Here is a 12,426-nt window from a genome sequence, read left to right on the forward strand (position 1 = left end):
GCAAGAGAAAAGGAATAATAGAGAAATCTGGAGCACTCAACACAAAGCCTATGATAAGTTAAGAGTCCCTCACGCATATGAGATATGCCATATTCGTTAGCATCAATCAACCACCTAGCAGGGAATAATGTTTGAGGTATGTGGAATCTCCCTGAAGAATTTTGGCTGTAATATAGACATATTGAGCGATCTCTCAATGTGGCTCAAATATTTTTTTCATGAGCAGCGACCTCCAAATTCACCTCAAATATTGCTGAAGGTGAAATTCAGTAATAATTTAAAGTTCTCTCTCTCTCTCTCTCTCACACACACACACACACATGCACGCACGCACGCACACGCACACCCTAAGGAATTTTACTTACCTTTTGGAAACTCTTTTGGTCTCATTTCTAGCTCCACAGATGTTTTGCCTGAGTAGTCATTTTGCTTTAAACCCAATCTTGTGGCCATTCTAGTAAGGATGAAATGTCAGGTGAATTCTTTGGTTTACCAGAGAGCTGGTACAATGATGCCAATCAGACGACAACTTCAAATCAAGTGGGAGAAACCAAGTGTTCTCAAAGTTTTGTAAACCGCCCAGAGAGCTTCGGCTATGGGGCAGGATATAAATGTAATAAATAAATAAATCAAATATAAAGTTAGAGGTTTTCAGAGCCACTCTGTGGCAATGATGTCAGCCAAGGGGCACCTTTCTGCCTACAATGGCGTCTTTGCGATGCCTTCCAGTGGAACCACTAGTCCCGATGGCTATATCCTATCTCCAGGTTCAGAGGTAGTACGCCTCTGAATACCAGTTACTGAGGAACAACAGCAGGAGAACCATGGCCCTCGTGGCCTGCTTCTGGGCTTCCCATTTGAGCAACTCACTGGGCACTGTGAGAAACAAGATGCTGGACTAGATAGGTCTTTAGTCTGATCCAATATTCAGGGCCTACTTGGTACAGGGCCTACTTCACACAGGCTCCCAAGGTAATCTCAGGAAATCCTCAGACGCCTATTGTTACTTATCCAATTTGACATATCCTGTTATTTTACCCACCGTGTGTGTGGACAGGAGGGTGGCAAAACCACTCCCAACTACCTAAGCATAGAAGCTCAGTTCAAATACAAAATGTGTCTAGGGGCAGACATTAACCACCCCATTTGGGGTAAGATGTTCAAATGAGTGGGGGCAGTTCAGCTCCAGACATCCTTGGATGGTGCTGATGACCCAGTCCAATCTAACTTCCATTCAGGGTTTGGAACTGAGACCACCTTGATCAACTTGATGGATGACTCTTGCCAAAAGGAGAGGGATATACAACCGGAATAATTGTCTCAGATATCTCAGCATCTTTTGACCAAGGTATCTTTCTGGATCATCTGTCAGCAATGGAAATTTATGGTACCATATTTTTCTGGTTCACTCCTATCAGGTGGGAGGAGACTTTCGCAGGTATCTATTTTGTGCAGGTATCTGTTTGGTTTCCTGTGCCATTTCACATCCACATGAAACTGCTGGAAGAGATCTTTTGGAGGTTTGGAAGCAAGTTCTCATCTTGAGCTGCTCTTAAATACAGCTCTTATCCTTGGATGCCCAATTGATATCTGTGGCAAGAAGCACCTTTCACCAGCTTAGGCTGATGTACCACCTGTGTCCACTCCTGAACAGAGATAGGCTGGCCACAATTATCCATGCCTTGGTAAAATACAGATTAGAATCCCACAGCACACTGCAGACGGAGCTGCCTTTCAAAACAGAAACGTCAGTTGGTTCAAATACGGCAGCCAGATGGTTGAACCAGCCACATGGAACATCTCTCACCAGTGTTGAAAAGATTTCCACTTTCTCATGTGTTTTGGGGCACAATTCAAAGTACTGGTGTTGACATTTAAAGCCCTTTTCTGTTTGGAAATTAGATTATATAAAGGAATTATGTGCTAATTTGGACCTTGAGATCACCTTCCTTGGGTACCCCAACCTTTGAAAGGCTTTTGGGGTTACATATGTAGCTGCCTTATAGTGACTCAGATCATTGGTTCATCTAGTTCAGTACTGTCTAAACTGAGTGTCTATGGTTTCAGACAGCAGTCTTTCCAAGTCTTACCTGAAGGTGCCAGGAACTGAACTTAAGGCCTTCTGCATGCAAAGCTTTGTATTTATTCATTTAAAAGATTTATGTCCCCTTCTAGCGAAAACCCTCTGCATTTAAAATCATAATTAAGCAATGATGAAAGCAAACAACAAAGCAATTATACTAACAGAATTAACGGTATTCATAATGGCACAGCATAAAGTCGTAACATGCGCCGTGGCTAGACCTAAGGTTTATCCCTGGATCGTCCAGGGGTCAAACCTGTTCATCTAGGTGACACACAGGGGATCCAGTGCTCAGGCAGAGGCGAACCCTGTATGATCCCAGGATAAACCTTAGGTCTAGCTGTGGCCTCAGTTATAGGCCAAGGTAACAAGTTAGGTCTTTAGGGCTAGCTTGAAAAACAACAATAACAGGAACATAGAAAGTTGCCTTATCTTGAGTCAGAACGTTGGTTCACCTAGTCCACTATTGCCAACACTGACTGGCAGCGGCTCTCCAGGGTTTCAGCCAGGATTCCTTTCCTTGCCCTACGTGAAGAAGCTGAGGATTGAACCTGGGACCTTTTGCATACAAAGCATGTATGTTCTGCCACACTGAGCTATGGCCTAATGGACAACTCATTGGTACAGGAGTCCACAAACTGGGGTCCACTACCAAGAAGGCTCTAGCACTCATGCCCACCAGCCTAATTGTACTGTCAAACAGGCAAACAAGCAGGGTCTCCAATGTCAGAGTGTGGTATTGGGGAAGGGAGTCCTTCAAAATAATCTGGATCCAAACCATTTAGGGCTTTAAAGGCCAATGCCAACACCTTAAATTGGGCCTGGTAACACAGCGATAGCCAGTGTAGCTGGTGCAGTATAGGTGTCACCTGATCCAATCACCTGGCATCTACCAATATTTGAGCAGCTACATTCTGTACTGTTTGACGTTTCCAACCCATCTTCAAAGGCAGCTCCACATAAAGCACATTATAGAAATCCAGGCTGGATGTCACTAGAGGACAGATAACTGAGGCAAGATCTGTCCTCTCCAGGTAGGGTTCCTGTTGGTGTACCGGCCTAAGCTGGTAAAAACCACTCCTGGCCACTGCCGTCATCACAGCCCCCACAGTCAGCAATGAGTCCAGGAAAATGTCCAAATGGCATACTTTGTGCTTTAGGAGGAGTGCAATCCTGTCCAGGCCTGGTTGTAAGCCTCCAACTCCAGAGTAGTTGGTTTCCCTATCCATAGTAGTTTTGTCTAGTTTAGGTTTCAGATTGTTCATCACCATCCATCCATAAACCACCTCTAGTCACTCATTCAAGATTTCCATAGCTTTTCTGGGATTAGATGGAATTGCCAAGTAGATTGAAGTGTCATCTGTTTATTGATGACACCTCAGCCCATATTTAAAAACGTGGGAGACAAGGTAGAACCTTGTGGCACCCCATAAGCCAGTGTCTATGGGATAGAGCAATACCTTCTGGGACTGTTTCTCAGGAAGGACTGAAACTATCATGCCTCCCAAGCCCAACCTGGATAGATGATCCAGAAGGATACCATGGCTGATGGTATCAAAAATCACTGAGAGGTCCAGAAGTACCAAGATGATGATGATGATGATGATGATATAGTAGCATGCTCCTCATCCATTCCCTGGTATAAATCATCCACCAGAGTGATCAAGGCTGATTGGGTCTGAAACCAGATTGGAATACGTCTAAATAATCAGCAGCAAGCCACCACAGGCTCCAGAAGGGAAGTTTAGACACTGGGCAGTAATTATCCCACACCATTGGATCTAGATTTTGTTTCTTTAATAAAGGCCTCACCACTGACTTCTTCAAGGAAGCAGGAACCATGCCATCCCATGGAAATGTATTAACCGCCTTTGAGGTCCATATCTCCAATCCAGCTCTAGCAGATTTTAGTACACATCATGAGCAAGGATCATGAGAATATGTGGTAGGCATCAAAACTCCAGACAGTTTGTCCACATCTTCAGACTGCATAAGCTGAAAGGTATCCATAACAATCTGATTAGCCTGTACTCTAGCACCATCCATATTGAATTCTATCAAATCTGTGGCATCAAAGTCAGCATGAATATGAGTGACGCATCTATATTTGCTTTACCTGTGAGCTACAAGATGGCACCCTGGTTATGAAACTTGGCACCAACCATATTCAGCTTTAAGCATCAGAACAAAACCAATTTGCTCTTTAATTAAAGTTATTGATTTTTCCTATTGTTTTAAAGTTTTATTGTGGATGTTAATATTTTATGCTAGTTTTCTGTCTTCTACTATTTTTTGTTTGAAATGGAGAAGGCATTGTTATTATTTTTGCAGCTTTCACATTTTGTGATTGTGCTTTTTTAAAATTAAGCTTTCAAAGTGATTGTGCTTTTTGTATTTAATTACTTGTAATTAGCATTGTGATTTTATGCCTTTATCTGATTTCATTTTTGTGAGCCAATTTGAGTCCATCTTGATGGAGAAAAGGCAGTATTATTAATAATAATAATAATACTCATAATAGTTAATTTCGTATATTGATTTTATGTTGTTTAAATATGTCTATTTCTTATCTTAATTTGTAAGCCGCCTTGAGAATTTTAACAGACCGAAAGGCAGTATATAAGCTCTCTAAAGAAATAAACTACAATGCAATGTTCATTGTATTGGTGGATTCCTGCATTGAGCAGGGGGTTGAGCAGGGTGGATTCCTGCATTGAGCAGGGGGTTGGACTCGATGGCCTTGTAGGCCCCTTCCAACTCTGCTAGTCTATGATTCTTCACCCATTTTATCCCCCAAATGGTTCTAGTATCAGCCATAAGTCCTGTAGGAGGAGTTACAGGACAGAAGTTGAAGGGGAGAAGCAGTGTGAAGAGTTAAGTTTCACTCAGCCCCAGTTCTTTCCTGAAAATTCTGTATCCTCCATTAACGTTATCTTAGCAAATGTAAGTTTGAGAATGTGTGTTAACGAAGGTAACATGTAGTTTAACCCTAAGATGAAAAGTTGGAAGAAGCAGGCCGACTGGGAACCATTTCTAGACATATCCAAGGACCAGCACACTTGAGACTAATGTTACGGTGACCTTTAGTTACTTCCTGAGGCACTGCGATCATTAGTCTTGAGTGAACAGCCCTTTCACTAAAAGGTTATCTAGATCTTTCACCAAAGCCAGGTTGAAGTAGAGGAAGAAGCAACAACGTGCAGGCAGCTGGTAACCTCCTTCCAAAAACGGAGACCCAGTTCACTCGCTTTTGGAGCCCCATGGGATTCCCTGTGAGGGTGGCAGGGGCTCCTATTGGGCTTGTGACTTGGTCCAGGTGGCACGGAAGCTCAAGGTCCATGATCCACTGCCTCCACACTGAAAGCAGCCACGCAGCTGTGAGGAACGCTCGAAAGAGAGCTGCTGTGATGGGGCAGACCGTCCAAAGCTACCTCATATTGCGTCAGGCCATCGGTCCATTTGTTTACCGTTCGTTCTGACTAGCTGCAGCTTTCCAAAGTTTCAGGCAGTCTTCCGTAGCCCTGCTACAGGCAATTGCTGCTGTTGTTAACTTGCTATGCCAGGGATGAAACCTCGGACATAACATATGCAAAGCACGGGTCGGGGCAGTATCCAACGGCAGCTCTGCCTAAGCAAATAGCATTTCCGCTCATGCAAGTTAGGGCACTCAATTTTTGCTGACCTCACCCACGTAAGCCCCCAAGCTGCCCTGAAAAGTTACTGCCAAAGGTTATGGAACAGAATGGGATATGGTGTGGAGGGCTGCAGTAGCTAAGGGGAACTGGATAAAGAAATGGTTGTACCCACTTGTGTGAGCAGAAGCACTGTCCATTAAAGCAAAGATGCTATGGGATACAACGCTACTGAGCTAGGCACCCTTCCCAAGCACCGGCAATTGCATCACCTATATAAACACTGGTTCATGTCCAGAGTCTTTACAGCAGGTGAGACACAATGCATCATACCTGTTCCATATGCCTGGAAGATACCCTCAGGTCTTACTAGGTGTATCTCTTGGACATGTCCTCCAGGCACAGTAGGCCTCCTCTCCACACATGCTCCAGCAGCTCTGACACTGGAGTCAAAAACATCATTGACTCCATATCACACAAGGAAGCTCCTCCTTTCCCTGCTGAAGCCCTCTCCATCAGCACCTTGGCTGTGTCCATTTACCTGTTCATCTATTTCCTGCCATCACAAACCCCGAAAGCTGTAATTCAATCAGACACAGCCGGGGCAAATCCATATTTCCTTTGTGCCATGAAGTTTCCTTTCTCCCAATCTCATCTTTTACTTCCTATGAATAAAGATTTTGACTCTATGCATTTCTTACCAAGTCAAACTAATACGTTATGGCAGGGACATATTGTTTTAGTTACAACTTTGTACTTTTATAACACCTTTCATCTTCCCAAGCACTTTACATGTATTATTTAATCCTTTCCAGTCCCTTTGATCTGGGGAACTATTATGATGCTCATTTTACAAAGAGAGAAGTGAGTGTCACAAACTCTGCCTGTTGCTATGTCCTATTGTCACTCACCGCTTCTTTCTCATACGCAGAAGCCCAAGCCACATGATCAGCCTAATGCTAGCCAATTTGGGAGAAGGTAACTGCAGCTCACAGCTCGACTAACACCCTAAATTCTTTAGGGTTCTGTAGAGGATCTCCAACTTTTGTTATGGTTTGCATCGCCCACAAACAAAGGGGAAATGGTCCTTTCCAAGCCTCCCCAGGTCTGGTTAAGCTAATACAAAGACTTCTTTGCTGATGGCTAGTCAATCATTATATATATAGTATTATTGTGTTATATTTTAGGGCCTTAATTTTTTATGAGCCATGAGAACTGAGAAAACAGGGATTCTCTTGTGTGCTGTAGTATTTCCATGGGATGGATCCACAAGACATTTTATGAAATCTCATTGCCCCCCCCTCCGCAAATATTGAACTAATCAAAGCATACAAACTGGATGGGGGGAGGGTTTAAAAACACACCTCAATACCTCCCCAGCAAGCAAGCCATCCTCCCATCTTAAAATCCCTGATACTAATGTGAGAGCCAATTTAAAGCTTACAAGCCACCACCTGTGAGCCATCCAAAAGTGCATTCACAGAATGGCACTCCAAACATTTCTAAACTCCCTTGACGTTTATGTTGGCCCATACCAACACTACACCAACCCATTGTGACAGATATTCTTACGAAGTTCCTTCACATGGCTGCCCTCTCCAGTTCACAATTGTATTGTATTTTCTATTTGTGTTTTTAGATTGTTGGTTGTTTTTATGCTCATCACGATTTTAATTTTTATGAACCGCCCAGAGAGCTTTGGCTATTGGGCGGTATAAAAATGTAATAAATAAATAAATTTTAAAAAATAGAATGGGTAGATCCTCTCCCTTCTGGGGTCCAGATTGTTATGGTTTATTGTGTGTTGTTTTTAAAATAAGATTGGATTCTAGACAGATTTCAGAATTCATTTTAGTCCCCATTTTCAAAATAAAGCTGGCTTCCTTGTGTGATATGGAGTGAAGGATGTTTTTGACTCCAGTGTCAGAGCTGCTGGAGCATGTGTGGAGAGGAGGCCTACTGTGCCTGGAGGACATGTCCAAGAGATACACCTAGTAAGACCTAAGGGTATCTTCCAGGCACAATGGAACAGGTATGATGCATTGTGTCTCACCTGCTGTAAAGACTCTGAAGATGAGCTGTGTGCCTCTTAGCAAGGTCTGGTGATGTCCTAGATTTATCTTGCATTCTCCAAGGCCTCTAATGTGTGTGTGTGTGTGTGTGTGTGTGTGTGTGTGTGTGTGTGTGTGTGTGTGTGTGTGTGTGATTAATGCTGTCATCAACCCTTGTGCCATTCCAGGGCCTCTGAAGTTCTCCAGGTATGTGTACTGTGTGGTCTGGCAAGGCCTGGGCTGTCTCCCTTCTGCCCCAGGCCTCTCTTCATTTGATCCAACACCGCTAGCGGAGGGTTACATCACTGGATCCTCACCACATAGGAAGGAACTGCTGGTCCAAGCTCTAAAACAGAGTGCAAAATGGATCCTGTTTAGAATCCAAATCTTTTTGCATATTGGAACCAATTTATTTTAGTATCCACCAAGCATGTCCTCCAGGTACACATTATTTCCAGACAGGAACCCACCACAAATCATCAGGTCCCAGCTCTGTCTGGAAATCGGTGAGTCTGCTCCAAATGGCACCCGGCAAGTTGGCCTGAAATCTTGTTTGGGCAGAATTTGGTTTCATCTCTAGCTTCCAGAAAGTGCTGTTACTGCTAGCATGAAACAGCAACAGTATGACTAGAGGTGCCATCATGTGAGTTTTAACCCAACCTTTCCTTTTAAATTTCATTTTAGTTTCCTCCCCAATATTTTTTTTAAGCAATCAATGCTAGACTATAGTTAACTTGCATATATTTACATTGTTAGGACATGCAAATGACCAATAGAGTCAGTTTAAATGGCTATATCTCAAGAAACTGTCATTTAAATGAAAACTGGCTATTTGTCACACTACAGACTGTGCAATTACACCCTCATTTTTAAAGCTTCACTGCTCTAGAGACAAAAATGCATTATTGCATCCTAAATAAGAACACTAAAACTGGCTAAGAATATAGATACCCATGTGTTTCTTTTTTAAAAAACGTACAAATTCTTGTTGATAAAGACAGTGCTAGTTGTGTTAAAGGATGACATTGTCAAACTGCTGACAGATGACCAGAAAATAATGAATTAAGTGCTCAAGCCGCAATGAGGGAACCAAACCTCAAATCTAATTTAGCCAAGTGTTAAATGTCTAGATGATGAGGAGGCCATGAACGTAGGTGACGAATTCAAAAGGGTAATCAATAACTAAAGGGATTAAGACTATGGATTGTTATTTATTTGGGTTCCTGCATGTATGCAAGAAAAAGAGGAGCTATTTTCTCTTGTGGATTCAAAAACTTCTCAGTAACGAGCAAATTTAGATAACAATTGTATTGAATGTTACCATTTTTTCCAAGGGGGATTGACAACAGGTTGATTTGAAGAGAGGTTTGCTGTGGCACTTTTCACTGAACTGCAGAGTAATTCTGCTTGTAAATTCACATACTGATTGTATTTGCATATAATTAGGAGTGCAGAACCTTTTTCAGCTCTTTGGGGGCCACATTCCAGACAAAAGCAAAAAGGAGGGGGCAAAAAATACGAGCATATTTTAAAGTAACTAAGCCTTAGGCAAGCCATTCCAGCCTTTTAGGATGAGGGGGGAAACGCATAAAAGCTGGAAACCCATAAAAATTCGTGGTTGAGGAAAAGGCGCTGAGGCCAGGGGAACCAGGGTGTGGCCATCTCAGGAACCCTGGAGGGCTGGATTGGGACCCCAGGTAGGGCTTATTTGTCCCCTGGGCCTGAGGTTCCCCACCCTTGTACTTTATATAGATAATCATTACAGTTGTTACCTGGGACCGCCACCAAAAGCTTTTCTCCTTCCCTTTTACTTCTTCCTACTACTGTTTGGTTCTTTTTGAGCTTCATCCCACGAATTATCCCCTACAGTGCTAAACTGTCGCCATTGTTGTTGTTGTTGCTACCAGGCGGCTAGATCCTTTGCATACCAGGAAATGGGTTTAAGGGTTTTTTGGTATGCTTAAAGCTCTCCTTAATATCTATTACTGTGCCAATTTTGATGTCTTTATCTTTAAAGCTTACACAGATGTAAGCATTTGTTTAATTTTTCTTCAAATCCTGCTCCTGCGCCCCAGTGGCCGCTCGGAAAACTACAAATGATATGCTCGAAAACGAGTAACAAAATACGGCGAGGCTTTTGCCTTTGAAGCACAATTAAAGCAGGATGCATGGGAGTACTTCACAATAAAAGCAGATTATAAACTGGGAAACTCTGGAGTCCTTTGCACGCAATTCACTGTGATTGCACAGTATAACGCTGGTGTGATAAAGCTATTTCTTGCCTTTTCAAGACTTCTGAAGTGTCTTTAAAGAGCAGCACAAAAGTGTGGCCAAACACAAGAGGACACCTTGGTCTTCAAACCATGTTGATGGTGCTTGACAAAAATCCCTAATCACATAGTGCAACTGCTCTTAGGGCAGAATTTTATTGGCAACGTGAATCCTATACCAGTCTGTTCTTTAAAAAAAATAAAAAAAATAGGGATACAAACATATGCACTTGTGTACTCTGACGGCACAATTGTGCGTAATGAAATGGTGGGTTGGCTATCAAGCTTCCATTATTATTTTTTAAGTGATGCATATATGCTTCATATGTGTGTGTGTGTGTATTATTTAAAGGGAATATTTTTTAAAACAGCTTCAAAACTAGTTTATAATCTCACAGCCAACTGACAAACTTTACTGCAAACTTTTTGATTGATTGATTTTTTTTCAGTTTGGAAAGGAAAAAGTACATTTGGATCTGAAAACAAGCCAACTGCTCTGCCAGTGTTATGTCTGTCTTCACCCTCTATTTCCAGAAGCAGTAATGAAAATGGTGGATTTTGCCCATCCCTACTTGTGAGTAGTGTTCGAACTACTATGGCTAAATGATTTATTTTTATTTTATTTTATTTATTATATTTTTATACTGCCCAATAGCCAAAGCTCTCTGGGTGGTTCACAAAAATTAAAACCATGAAGAACATAAAAACAACCAACAATTTAAAAACACATGATGTCAGTAAGTGAAATTCATGACAATCAAAAAGGAATGGCTTTTACTTGATATTCCTCAGAATGTTGTTCATGACTGCTTTTCCCTTAATAAAGCTGATTATGAGTCTCTAAAGACATTGCATCTTATGCTGATGTCACTTGCAAGGGGGAAACACTGTGGCCTGCCCCCTGCTTCCTAATGCTGGGCTTCTAAGCACAGCAGAACTTATTATTTCGGCCCCATCTGCAACGGACTTTTGTGTGGCAGTAATATGAACACAAACCTATTTATTAATTTTGTAACCGTCGTCACTATAGAGGCGGGCATAGGGTCAGACTTAGGCCTCATCTACACCAAGCAGGTTATTGCACTATGACAGCAGAATATAAAAGGCAGGAGCCACACCAAGCAGGATATAGCACTATGAAAGCGGTATATGGTAGGTGTCAATGGGCCCCAACAGTTGTCAGTGCACTTCAATACCACTATTAAGCAGTAGTGTGGCTCCTGCCTTTTATATACCGCTTTCATAGTGCGATATCCTGCTTGGTGTAGATGAGGCCTCAGAAAGGAACATCTAGTCTGGAAATCCACTTTCCAAAGGCAGTCAGCAAGGTGTCTCTGGAAGCCCACAGCCAGGTCAGGAAAGTGATGGCCACCCTCAGTTGTGTTCCCAGCAACTGGTCATTTGAGGTACACAGTTGCTAAACATAGAGGTTCCGTTCCTCTATGACAGCTATTAGTCATGAAGTTGTCTAATCCTTACTTAAGCCATCTAAGCTACTGACCATCACCACATCTTGTTGTACTGAACGCCTTGTTCAATTCCCACCAAAATATACTATCCACAGGAACACAGAAAGGATAAAAAGCCTTACAGATGCATGGACAGCTAACATTCTGAACCAAAATTTCAGGGTACCAAAAACTAGGATCTTGGGATTGTTGTAGATCACAAGTTGAATATGAGCCAACAGTGCGATTTTGGGCTGCATTAATAGAAGTATAGCTTCCAAATCACATTAGGTACTGGTGCCTCTCTATTCGGCCCTGGTTAGACCTCATCTAGAGTATTGCGTCCAGTTCTGGGCTCCACAATTCAAGAAGGACGCAGACAAGCTGGAGCGTGTTCAGAGGAGGGCAACCAGGATGATCAGGGGTCTGGAAACAAAGCCCTATGAAGAGAGACTGAAAGAACTGGGCATGTTTAGCCTGGAGAAGAGAAGATTGAGGGGAGACATGATAGCACTCTTCAAATACTTAAAAGGTTGTCACACAGAGGAGGGCCAGGATCTCTTCTCGATCATCCCAGTGCAGGACACAGAATAATGGGCTCAAGTTAAAGGAAGCCAGATTCCAGCTGGACATCAGGAAAAACTTCCTGACTGTTAGAGCAGTACGACAATGGAATCAGTTACCTAGGGAGGTTGTGGGCTCTCCCACACTAGAGGCATTCAAGAGGCAGCTGGACAAGCATCTGTCAGGGATGCTTTAGGGTGGATTCCTGCATTGAGCAGGGGTTTGGACTTGATGGCCTTGTAGGCCCCTTCCAACTCTGTTATTCTGTGATTCTATGATAGAATATAAACAGCAAGCCCCTTACCCCTTGGACTGGATCCAATTAGTCATAATTAGAATTAGACCCAATGAAATCAATAGGACTTGTTAGTCATGACT

Source organism: Elgaria multicarinata, chromosome 9 (genome assembly GCF_023053635.1).
Source record: "Elgaria multicarinata webbii isolate HBS135686 ecotype San Diego chromosome 9, rElgMul1.1.pri, whole genome shotgun sequence".
NCBI lineage: Eukaryota > Metazoa > Chordata > Lepidosauria > Squamata > Anguidae > Elgaria > Elgaria multicarinata.